Here is a 9,756-nt window from a genome sequence, read left to right as displayed (position 1 = left end):
AATACCACCAAATCGTGAGAATAGCGCAAGCTAAAGTAGCTCTTTAAAGCATGGAGGGAAAAACATTAGGAATTATGAAAACATCAGAAATTAAAATAGCTTGGAAATGAATCACAGACAAAGACTTTATGTATCTGATAAAGTGTTTGCAAAGGACAGTCATTTAACTTTCATCTACACTGAAGCATGAAACAGCGAGGACTTCACAGTAAAAATTAAATATGGTTGTCCTCAAAAACATTAATATTATTTCATATGTGTATGAAAACTCATACATTAAGCAGTCAGCTGACAGATTTCACTGAATACTCTTCAGATCAAGGAGAGGTTTTGTTTCTAAAGCAAATTGAAACAACTGACAATTAATCAAGGAAAAAAAAGTCAACACTAAGTAACAATCAAATTTGTCAATTGTGTTTTAAATATATAACCCACAATACAATGAACATTTTATAAATGTTATTTGCCAATTCTTTAAAAAAATATTTTTCTGTGCGCATTATTCATTTCTGCTCATCTTTCAGATCTCTATAGTATTCTTACAGTGAAGGCATTTGATCAAACTATCAAAGAGCCAAATTAAGATAAGGAAGGCAACCAGTTAGGATAGAAAAAGCATTCCCTTCCCATTTCCTACTAAAGCATTGGGTAGACAGCCCGTATTGCAATGTGAAATGGCTGGATTGAATATATGTCAAATTTGGATTTCAAGGAATAGTCCTTCAATGACGGAACTGCATTTAAGAAGAACCACACATCAGGTATTGCCATTTGGAAAAGGTGGCTACCACAAATTGTGCTAGAAAGTAAAAGTTCACAATATGCATTGTCTCTTTAACCATCTTTATTTGAGATAGCACAGAATGCTGGTACCATGAATAGGTCAAATATAGAAGGACTACTTCTAGCGTGGTCTCACACCTAATGCAAGGTTGGTTGGTCTTTCTCCTCCTTCTGTGGTAGGATAAGAGAAAAGTAAAGGTGATGAGGTTTATAGGTGTCTAGCACTCATACTTTTGTATCAACAAATACATGCCTATACCTACGTTCATATGCACATACATTTATACAAATATATATACACACACATATATAGATAGTGGCTATGGAATACAGTCTGTGGTGCCATCTGGTGGAAAGAAGTCAGCAGCTGCTCTACTGGTATCTTAAAAAATACAAGTGCAGGTATCCTTAAAGTAAGTAAGGAATGAATAAACCCCCCCCAAAAAGGAGGGTCTGATCCATATGATTTATAGATGCCGCACTGTTCATCAAAAAACAATCAGTTGCCATCTGTCTCAAAATCGAAAGCTTCTTACCTTGACTGTCCCAGACTGTCACACTCAATGATATGGATCAGCAGTCGTCAATGAGCTTTTAAAACCACAAAAAGCTTAAATGGGTTATAGAAAAATGTAAAGACTCCCCGACATTCCTAACTGTCTCCATCCCTGACTCTGTCGGAAGTAGATTTACCGGAACAGCAAATATGTCTTCCACATTTGCATCTCACAGTGAACCTTTTTACAGTACACAAATATTTACATGAATGCAAGCTCTTTTTTTTTTTTTTTTTGATGCCCCATCATCTTCACCTGGCAGAGTTGTCTCCATTTCTCTCAGTAGATGCAGTTCTTGGGGTTAGAAATGGGCTTCTAGACAATAATAAGCAATCATTTATTTTAAAGATTACTTGGGAGCAACGTTTGCCACATAGGCAGAGGAAGGCAGTCTTCATGTTTGATTTGAAGAATTTGCACTGGCTTTCTCAAAATTCCCTTTAGTTTTTGAAGAAAAAAAAAAAGTGTAATTGGACTAGTTACTTTCTAAGACAAGCCTTTTATCTTCAAGGACAGCACTCGCATCAGAACAGACCAAGGCCTGAGGGAGTCTGCCCAATAAGAGTAAGGTCTAATTCTTCACTAGGTTATGCAAAATACAGTCATTTTGGAATATTCTTTTATACATTGTTATTATATACTTGTAACTGTGTATTTACAGTTACATTGAGGACTAAGGATCAGGCATAACCTTGTTAAGGCTTCCACGGCAGAAATAAAGGCAGCAAAAACAGAGTGTTGAAGAGAAACAAAACCAAAGTTGAAATGTTCATCAGTAAGAGTGGCAACGTTAGACCTTGTTCACATTCTTTTAAAGGTAGCTTGAGCAATCTCACTCGTGTTTTTTTCAGGATCTTTCCTGAAATGAGTCGGTTATTTAAATAATGATCAGGGATGTTTCAAAAAAGTCTGGAAAGTTTGTCAGAGGTTCTGTGTCTCACAAAGGAAATACTCTGGAAAGCAGAGACTGTAAATGCATAGTTGAACAAGAACAAATACATGTCCATATTCCAGCTGATAATTAGCTCCTGCAGCTGAGGCAAATGTGCCGCCTTGTCCTGGTTTCAGCTGGGAAAGGATTCACTTGCTTTCTAGTGATTGCTGTGAAAGGCGTGCCAATAATACCTGTTGGTTTTACTTGTTGCTAAGTGATGTTTACACTATTTGAGGACTTTTTTGTCTTCCCATAGAGGCACAGACAGAAGGATGGAATGGCCAGTGAAATAGTCCATACCACAGTCGTCATGCTCAGTATATAAACAGGGGTTGGCTGGGGGGTGAGAATCCGCAATCACTGCTCCGGCTGGCGCCAATTCACCAGGCAGTGAGTGACCTTTGTCCTTATTATTATTGCTAGTATTATTTTTCCTTTTCTGTTATTGTTTCTATTAAACTGTCTTTATATCTCCCCACGAGGTGTTTTTTTTCTCCCTTTCCCTTCCTTTTTTTCCCCTTTTCCCCCCACCGTTCTGTGGAGGAAAAGGAGGAGGGGACAGGCAGTGTGAGCGAGCGGCTGCGTGGTTCTAGTTACCAGTTGGGGTTAAACCACAAGACAGCTACACTTCTCCTTCCTTCCTTTTCTCTCCCCAGGCTCTCTTTACCCTTTCCCCATTCAGTGGTTGTCTATCGCTTCCCCACTTCCTTCTCAGGCTTTCACAAGGCTCCATCCACCTCCCTGGCAGCCATCAAACCCTCTCAATAAAGCAGATGGAAAGGCAGTGGGGAAGAAAGGTGATGTGACTAAATAATAATCCCTTCCCTGCTGAGATAACATCCTAATCCAATGGCAGTATTTCTTGATAAAGAGGGAGAAAAATCTTGGATAAAATTTTTGGACTTGAGTCGCGGTTAAACCATCATCACATCCAGCAAATTAAATGTATTGCTTGCCTTCCAAAACTCAGCATCGTCAAAATGTGTTCTCAAAACTCACTCAAAAAAAAAAACCAAAAGAAAAGAAAAAGAAAAAGGAGTTGGAATGTATGACTTCTGTTTCTGCCCTTGCCTTATTTCTGCAGTTCTTGCTTATGTTTCTCTTTGTTTCTCATTGCTTATATTATGATGTCTGAATCACAGTCTGCTTCTTGTATCCAGTGAACTCAGCAGAATAATTCTTATTGACTTTACTGGGTATAGAATTGGATTTACTGTCCATTGCTCTAATCTCTTAGATTACTTTCCTCCTGCTATTTCTTTCCTTTATGTAAATAAACAATGAATATAGGGAAGTTGTGCTTATTGTCTAATCTAGTTGTTGGAAGAATGCAAGCTAAACAAAAGCAATGGCTATTTTGGGGAACAATTTTTGTATATTTTTAACAAAATCTTTGTCCGTAGTTTTGACTGACCAGGACTTGTTCAAAGACAAACTTTCATTTACTACAGAAATGAAACTGGTTTTTGCCTCCCTTTTTGCCTTCCTGTAACTGAGATTCTTCCCCACCTCACCCCCATCATTAAAATCCATTGCAAGGAATTTATACTTTTTCTCCCAGTTTTTCTAACCAAGCTGCTTGTTTTCTGCTTAAGCCCAGAAATAATTAGTGAGGGGAAGGGAGGGGTTTCATTTGTAGGACAGTTCGGCAAGTTCAGTGGTGAATGCCTGGAAGACCCTGTGATGTGCATTGTTACTATGATTAATGACTCTTATTATTGATGCAGAATTATAAATTTAACAGGATCTCTCAAGAATAAATAAGAGAGCACCATGTCCTGCTATGAAGAGTTACAGCAGGAAAATAGCAAAGGTTTATAAAAAGCACATCTTAACAGATAAACACATTACAAAACTGTGAACGTGTTCCTGTTCCCCTTGTAGTTCTTGGGAATGTTGTCCTTTCTCTGTGACAGGAGGGGGACTGGGCTCTTAGTGGCTATAGGAAAAATAGAACATAAAATAGAATTGGAATTTAATGAGGGAGCTGATTCATTTCCTCATAAAACTCGGAAAAAGTCATTTGAAGACAATTTGTTTATGAGCACTCACCTGAACTGACGTCTGACTGAAGAAGCTGACAGTAAATGGGAAGGTGTCGCAATGTGGGGGAGCAGGGAAGGGGGTTGCTTTTGAGCCTCAGGGATTTCTTGCAGGTTCACAAAGGAGCATTAGGGCCTGCGGTTGCAGCGCGCTCTTTTCTCTGGGGTGTTCCGGCTCATCCTCACTCTACAATAATCTCTGCTCATACGTAGTGGCACACAAGCTTGGAGAGTGGGAAGCAGGGGCTGGTAGCGCCTGGTAAGCTGGAAAGTATTTAGGCTATCAACGGCAAAGAATATAGACCTTGGCATTTGGGAGTATCTGCCTTGCAAGGTTAGATAACCACCTCTGCCTAGGGCTAACAAAGGGGAACCACTGTAATTTCACCTGGAGCTTCAAGAACAGTCAGGGAGATACAGAAGAAAAAACCCTCAGGGATTTGTGGAGTCCATATTAAAAAATATATGCTTATCCTATGAGTCAAGCTGACTCCTCTTTCAGTGGTTTTGGCCTGTAAAAATGTAGCAATGTCATCTGATTTTGTGCATAATGAATGTATCTCTGAAGTGATTATAAATATAATATGGAAAAAGTAAGACCAAAACTCTTGAGAAAACCTCCAGACCCTGGAACTGGATGTAGAAGTGAAATCTAATATCATGTAAGAGTACAAAATAAGAAACTGAAACAAAACCCAAACCAAGTCACATATGGATGCTGTGTTAGCCAAGAGGGAGGGAAAGAATGGGATCAGAAGTGTTCCAAAGCTGAGGCAAGAGGGGACATACAGAAACACTTTTTCCTCAGTACCTCAAAATCACAAGAATGCCTTACGCAACAAAATGCATCACACTTCTCCTGAAATCACCTCTGTCTTGCCTCTGTCCTTGCACCATACCCAGAGGCATAATCTAGGCTCTTCAAGCTTGATTCTTCTGGGCTTTTCTTGTTCCCTCTGTGGTTGAATTCCATAAGGTTTCCCATTACGTGTAGCATTCAGCGCAGGGGCTCCTTCAGCTGGCACCTCTCACACGTTGCTTCTGGCTTCATTCTTAACACACCTCATAGGTATTTCCATTGCTTTCTCTGAGCCTTAATTACTGAAAATGTGCCTGGGCAGTATCAACTGACACTAAAATGATTTCCTCTTTAATGTCAATTGAAAAATGAGTTCCGTTTCTTGCTCCAAACATCACTTTCATGTCTGTTATTTCATGAGCCCAGGAGAGTTTTACAAGAGCAGCCAGCTGCCACGGGTGGAACCGCGCCTCGCCGGACCAAGCTCTGCGAGCACACGCTCGGCTGTTACTGGCGCTCTGCGCTTTTGGGCGCTCGATACCTCTAGGAACACCAAGTATTTGGAATAGATCTGCATTTGGTGGGAAGTGGAGACAGCGCTGCAGGGGGCTACTGCGCAGACAAAAGGAGTAATGAAGTCTATTTCAAGGAAAGGAGGGTCAGAGGCTTCTTGGGTAAAGCTCTGGGAGAGGACCGAGAAGGTTTTTTGTTGTTCATTATGGTGAAAAGATTCCCCTATTTAGGTCTTTCTTTGACCTCTGCAGAGAGATCATTTTTCCTGTCTAGAGGCTTGAACTCGCATACTTTTTATTCTCCACAGACCACATCTCTCTGCTGTGTCTCCTGCACCAAATGGCACCTGCAGCCATTAAAAATGAGGCCAACAAAAGCCCAAGAAGTTCGCACTGGCATGCAGTGAGGCAGAGCCAACGCACAGGCACGTTTTACACACATGCCTTGCTACCAAGCAGTTTTTACTGCTGAAAGTGGTGTAGGAAGAAAGAAACAGGTTGTGGGCTGTGCAGTTTGCTTTTTCATTTGAGTTCTGAGGATGGGTTAGGGTTTAAAGATTGAAGATAATGCTACATAGAGTCTCTATCGCATAAAATCATCACGGGTCTGTTTATATACTTGTACACACATTGATATCCACAGCATGATGGCTTTCTTAAATGGCATTTTATAAATGGGCAGTGGGAAGCATACCTTTGCAGAGGACCAAGAGCTCTCGCCATCTTTCTTGCCTCTGGTCAGCGCCTTAGTCTGCAAACAAACTTACCACACAAGTGTGAATCTGAAAGTGCATAGTTCTTTTTTAGTTCTTCTTTTTAAATTTAGTAAGCAAGCCATTTCAGGGTGCAGTTCTACCCTACCTTCTATGGTAATTCAATTCATCGTTTCGTGTTTTGCTCTTTTTTTAAGCTTTATTATTTTGAGTTCCGTTACCTCTATGTCATCTTTCTTGGAAAAGAAAACCAACAACTTAAAATATGAATGATACCAAGGAAGTCAAGAGAAACAAGTCTGAAATACTCATGGCTAGAGCAGTCTCTCTCGCTGCATTTCTACTGGTGTCTGTAGCCAGGCGTAGCTGTGCTAATGAAATGTCTGGCTGTGTGTGCTGGGGGTAGGGGCCGGCCACGGGTGGCTGTGGGAGGAAAAGGACCGGGGCTTTATTTCATAAATCATTTATTTTGGATCGTTGTAGGTATCACAACTGGGAAAAAGCAATCCTGCTATAAAATTTTTCATCCCATGTTTCTGAGCCCTTGTTGCTGATAAAGCGAACGCTTGTCTGTGCCACAGCGAGGAGGAGACAATTTTCTGGGCCAGGCGTTAATGTCCTGCTATCTGACATTCAAGTTTCCTTGCTCCCTCTCAGCCTGCGTGCACCTCAGCCATCCATCCTGCTTCAGTTCTTTCCCTTTTACCTGCGTGTAGAATTAATCAAAATTATTTGCTAATTCATTCACCAAGGCAGCTCATGCTCGGTCTGTCTCAACCTTCCTAAAATGCAGCTCCCTCCAAGGAGAGGCAAAATGGGGCAGAGCCTCTCTAGTCTGCAAAGTCTCTTCTGAGTTAGGGAAGGTCATTTCCTGCCTCTTCTTTTTGGGAAGTTTGTCTATTTTTGCCCCTTTTTGTCCAATTAGTTACAGCCTTCAATACTCGTACTCAGCAGATGAACTGCTGCTCTCAGGTAAACAGCCTACATGACCACAGCGAGCTTTGATGCTCAAATCCCTTTTTTTTTTTTTAAGAGAATTCTCTCCAAGCCTAATAAAAATAATATGCTTTGTAAGAAATAACCAAAGAAGTCCCAGTAGAGAAACCAATGTGGTTGCAGCTTGGTGCTCGTGCCTTGGGTACTTTTTGAAGGTTTCTCCTAGGTGCTGTGTAGGCAAGTAATGGAAGTCACCTCAGAAAGCTCACCCTCTGCATGCCAGGCAGGATGCCACGTGTTGATGGGACAGATAAATGAGCTGGAAGTGGATTGGGACGAGAGGGAGGTTATAATAAAATAAACTAGAACTCAGCTAAGAGCAGAGTTTTTTTGCTTGCGCAATTCCCTGATCCTGGGTCACCACAGCTGGAGGACGTTTCTGACGCCTTTTTTTTTGGGGGGGTAGGGAGAGGGGACAGGGAGGACTTGTTCTCTCATAGTTTCTGTCAGGAGGAGCTGGCTACAAGAGCTGAAACATATTACAGTAATAAACATATTTCACACAGCCAGGGCCGGCAGGTGGAAGGAGTATTGCTGCAGCCCAGGGAAGCCCTTGATGTGGAAGGAAATTTTCTTTGCCCAGGGGCCTCTTGCGCCTCTGTGCAGGGGCAGATGCCTCATTAGGAGCACAGCCAGTACGCACTGGGCACCGGAAAGGTCGTGTTCAAAGGCAAAACAAGGAGAAAATGTCATTTGCAGCTAACACCTCCAACACAACCCCTGCCCCCAGTGTGAAAGACAAAAGAAGGGACAGTTTTATGGGTATCTCACTGCACATCCCTTAAAGAAAAAAGGCTCCCATCTAGGTTATGAGGCCCTCTTCTACAGAGACAATTCAGCTGTCTTGCATAGTAGAAACAACCCTGCCACGAGCATCCTATCTCAGTCATTGCTATAGACAACATTCATCGCTAGTCAGAGCAAGTTCAAAGCTTTAGCACCATTTTAAGGTCAGTCAGGCCTCCAACATAAGTTTTTTTGAAGAAATGTCTCATACAAGCCATACAGGTCTGTACAGAGGGGAATCATACACCTCAAGATGATTTTGACGGCAGCACTTTCACCAACTGAAACTACTGGGTTTTCTAAACAGCAGTAGATATTTCTTCGGAGCATGTTTTCTTCTGGGGGAAAAAAAAAAAAAAAAAAGAAAAAAAAGAATTGGATATTCTCCAAAAACTGTCATCTGCAAACAGCTGTTTACATCCCAAAGCCCTCACAGTACAATCAATATGAGAAAAGGGAAATGGATTTTGGAAAGCAGTCCTTGAACTCTGTGCTATAGCCAGCTATTGCTGTGAAAAGTAACCGGTAATGCTGAAGCCCACTGTACTCAGCTGTGTCTGAGGGTCTAGCAGAAATAGGAATCACTTAATGGATTAAGCGGATCATTTTCCCTTCACCTCATAAGCCTAGCAGAACGTGCCTTTTTTCTGTGTTTGCACAGTACCCAGTGGAGACTGGGGCCTCTGTGTGTTACTCTAACAAATATTTATTTGCTCATTTGGAAGCATGCGCGGGGCATAATACTGAAGAGACAGAGTTGAGCAACAGGGAAGAGATACTGCAAAAATGAATATTTTTATTTATTTTTTTTTAAAGTGGAACTTTCTGGGTCCCTTGAAGACTCACCTCTACAGCAAGAAAGCCAGACTGTCAGTGTGGTTAAGAAAACTGTTCACTGCTGGAGGTTGCAGCACAACCTGAGAAGGGGAGCACCGCAACACATCTCCGCTTCTCCTGATGCCTTACTCAGTTCTGCTCACTGTGCCGTGGAGGTTAAGGCTCATGTGAGCGTTCGAGCAGCTACGAACAGGAAGACACGTGTATGTTTAGCTGTGCCAATGGCTGCATATTGCACTTGAGAAAGCATATACACAATTTTAATTGTGTCGACTGGCTGCGCATCCCTCCCATGCCAGAGGAAGACAGAATGAGGGAAGTTTTAAAGAACTCCGATTTCTCTATTGCTTTGCCTTCCTCAAACAAACAGCATCTTCCTTGATTTTCTCTGGCTAATGATTGCTGTGTCTTGGTGTCAACGGATGAGATCTGCCTACTCCTCTGCTTCTGCTTCCTCCTCTGTACTAAAAAGGGATTCAATGGCAGCCAAGCACCTCCTTCATGTGTCACCAAGATTAACTAGAAAATAATCAGATCATGTGTGGAAAGCTCAGGGGAGCCTAAGTTCCACCACAGAGTATTTCATATGAGGTTGCCACTGGGTAGAGGTTGCTCTGCCTGAGGAAGAGAGCATCCTAGTGGGCTGCCATGTGGTGTAGCACAACTGTTAATAAGGAGGAAATGATTTCTGAGTGAAAAACATGGATTAGATCCCACAGGAATGATGTTCAAGGAGCTTACACAATTTTCAGTTGGCCATGTATCAATGGCTGAATTCCACACAAGATAGAGAATAC

This window comes from Chroicocephalus ridibundus, chromosome 2, assembly GCF_963924245.1.
Source record: "Chroicocephalus ridibundus chromosome 2, bChrRid1.1, whole genome shotgun sequence".
NCBI lineage: Eukaryota > Metazoa > Chordata > Aves > Charadriiformes > Laridae > Chroicocephalus > Chroicocephalus ridibundus.
The sequence above is the reverse complement of the archived record's forward strand: the minus strand, read 5'-3'. Positions refer to the sequence as shown.